This window comes from Vollenhovia emeryi, unplaced genomic scaffold (assembly GCF_000949405.1).
Source record: "Vollenhovia emeryi isolate VEMERY1.0 unplaced genomic scaffold, V.emery_V1.0 DF939409.1, whole genome shotgun sequence".
NCBI lineage: Eukaryota > Metazoa > Arthropoda > Insecta > Hymenoptera > Formicidae > Vollenhovia > Vollenhovia emeryi.
The window spans coordinates 71912-75284 of record NW_011966957.1 but is presented as its reverse complement, the minus strand read 5'-3'; the positions used below and the strand labels follow the sequence as shown (position 1 = coordinate 75284).

Sequence of the window (3373 nt, the reverse complement as noted above, 5' to 3'; positions counted from 1 at the left end):
ATAAGTCTATTCTGATTTTTTATGTGTATTTAATTGCAATGCAGTCATCTTACAGCCAATTTATGTGGTACTTTTTATACATGGTCTGAATTTTACAGAGTAAAAAAAATGTTTGTATGGTATTTATTAAAATTATTAGATATCAGTAAGCCAAAGATTTTTATTTAAGTATACTTATTACATCGTCGTGACTTTTTTTTAGTTGACTTCTGGAAAATACATTACACTATCCGCTCAAGTTATGAAAAAATTTACTTTTCTGCTTTTATTATGCTTGTGTAAGTATGTTAAATTATTTTTTACTTTTTCTGACATTTTTATTACAAAAAACGAGCTTTTTCCTTACATTTCTTTTATTAGTGGCATACTTCACTTATACAATTTTCAAGTACGTAAAAAAACCATGCAAATAAATACTTCATAAATCGAAAGACTGTGAGCACAGTATACTAAATAATAGGCGATTTTTGGCGCCTGTTTGGTACACTAACACACCAAAGTATACCAGAGTGTACACTCTGGTACACTTTGGTATATGTACCAAACAATCGCCAAAAATCGCATAATATCATTAGAAGTTTAAGTTTAATATGTACTACTGTGAAAGAAATTAACGTACCTGAAATAGAACAAAAGTCGTCAAAATACCAACAAGTATGATCAACTGAATTCGAACGAGTTTAGACTGTTGATATGGCCAAAGTCCAACTAGGAGTAATAAAACCCGGTTCAGGCTGATTTGCAAAGAGTTGATAAGGATCCTTTCTTTATGAGCATTGGTATACATTTGATAGACAAGTATTTGCTTCGCTTCGTGTGCTTCAATTGACTTATCTCGTATTACAGCGATGTTTCTTTTTATTTGAATTTTGAGCTGAAATACCTAGGTTAACTTAAATGCAGAATGAATAAAAAATCCTTGTGAGACCGACACACTTGGCAAATTGCATCTTTATTGAAGAAGAGGTGTATAGTTAAGAGATCGATTCAATTATGTCAATAATGAAAGAAGTGCTTATTTTCTACAAAGAAATATTTCGTGAAGGGACTTTAACGACACTGGACTGCGCAAGTGCAGTTCGATCCTTTTCAGTACTACCTGTTTTCCTCATTCTAGTGTGCGCTGTCTTATGTTATGTTTGATACTTCAAAAAAGGTACCTATTGCTCAGCTTGAAACGTCATTGTAACTATTATTATTAATATACATTGCAAATATTAGTGTAATTTCTTTAGGTAATACTTTTGTGTTCTGAATTTTGTTTCCTAAATTCTTGTATCTTTACTTTTTGTTAATTAAACTTGTATCTGCATGATTATCAACCCATTATTTATTTGCAAATAATGTAGTCGTGATATCACTATTGAACTCAATCTTAGTAAACATAGATCACTAAGTTCTCGTGTTAGCTATTTTAATAAGTTATCTATTAAATGTAATGTAACACGAAATATTAAAAAATACTCAATGTCTAGAAATATTAAAAAATTTAAAAATACAATAGTAATACTGCTTTAAAAAAATTTTGGTAATACATTTTCACTCATCGACATCTTTAAAATATTATCACCCAATGTCAGTAAATCAGTTATTTAGTAAAATACTTTAAATACAATACACTATTAACTTTAACATTTGTAGTAATCAGTGCTATCAGATTAAGATATTAATTTCCTCTGTATTTGGTTAAAAGTTTTTTTCGTCAAGATGATCTTATTAGATATATCTAAAACACATATTCAAACTTGATTTTAATTAATTAAAGTAAATAATTCTAGAATATAGTCAGCATTACATACTATTAATTTTGATATGTATAATAAAGAACGGTAAAATAAAATATGATGTAATAAAATATTAGAAACGCTCTTTATCTTTAATAAATTTTAAAAGTTTTAAAAGTTTGTTGGTAGACATATCTCGTAGAAAGCATAATATATTTTTTATTGTGACATCGCTTTGTAGATATCTTATAAATATTCTGAGATCTAGGTTAAAAACTTATATTTTTCTTTGCGACAGAACCAACAGCAGTATATTTAAAGATGTATCGCCTTATTCAAATAAAATATTTATATTTTTGTAAATATTACAATCAATAAAGGTAATAAAAGAAAATGTTATTTCCTTATTTGATTAGCAAATTGTTAATTTAAAATGATCACTTTCTGATGTATAATAAATATATAAATATGATGTAAATTCATTGTAATCAAACCTGTGTAAATCTAGTTCGATATAAGTAGCAGTGTAATACTAGTTATAAAGTAACAGATGTGTATTACTATGTTGTTAACATTTAGAGCGGCTATAAAATTTTCGAGAAAATAAATTGTTATAGTTAATTATACATATATTTATTGGTTTATATTGGTATTGTTCCACAATTAAAATGTGAAGTAGTATAATAGTACAATAAAGAATATCAAATATAATATTGAATTTATCTATTGGAAATATGATACAGCTTGTCAGAATATCATAATTATCTGAAATTGAAAGAGATTGATGATAGAGTCATAAATTAAAGATGAAAGATCCAATTAATACTAAGACACTTGATTTTGATGCAGATCTTTACGCCGCAGACATGTGTTTAACCTGTTTGACTATAAAAAAAGTCGGCAATGATTTATATGTATATTTCTTTTTCTGGATTGAAATAATTTAATAATTTTGTAAGCTCATCAATTATTTAATATAGCATACATAAAAAACAAAATAATAGAAAATGTTTCACTGAAAAATTAATAGTTTACCCCGAGAAGTGGTTGATAATTAAACGATTAATGTAGTACGAAAAATTAAATGAATTTAATGTTTGAATCAGAATACATACTTGCGTATAAAATTTCTGTCAGAGTTGTGCAGACGTTCAATAATTTTTAGTAATATAATTATGTTTTATTTGTTTTACATTTCGTGAACTTGTAACTTACATCTGACCATTTATTTAAAGAAATGATAATCGGTTAACCATACATATAAATGTATCAATTATTAATTTATTATTAAGAATACTCTTAAAAGTCGCCAGCAGTAATTAACAACATCAATGATTTTTATTGACCGTATCTGGCAATTAAAATTCTTATTGCGAAAAATATTACCCCAACCAGGATTCGAACCTGGGACCTCCCTCAATCCGTGCGGGCGTCTTAACCAGCTCGACCACTGGGGCTGTAGGTAATATTGTTCGCAATAACATATATTAGTTAAGATGTTGTTTACGCGTCTATTTCGACTTTTTCGGATCGCGGATTTCAAATCGCGTTTCGACAGTTCAGTGTATGGTCGACAACCCGTATCGACGCACTGTTCCGAAAAAGTCGAAATAGACGCGTAAACAACATCTTAACTAATATATGTTATT

The 3373-nt window shown here is 27.9% G+C and overlaps 1 protein-coding gene across 1 annotated transcript in view; it reads right to left on the bottom strand.

The window, feature by feature from the left end:
• LOC105557882 overlaps positions 1-3373 on the bottom strand; it is an 11663-nt gene that overhangs the window by 2538 nt on the left and 5752 nt on the right. The window lies entirely within an intron of this gene.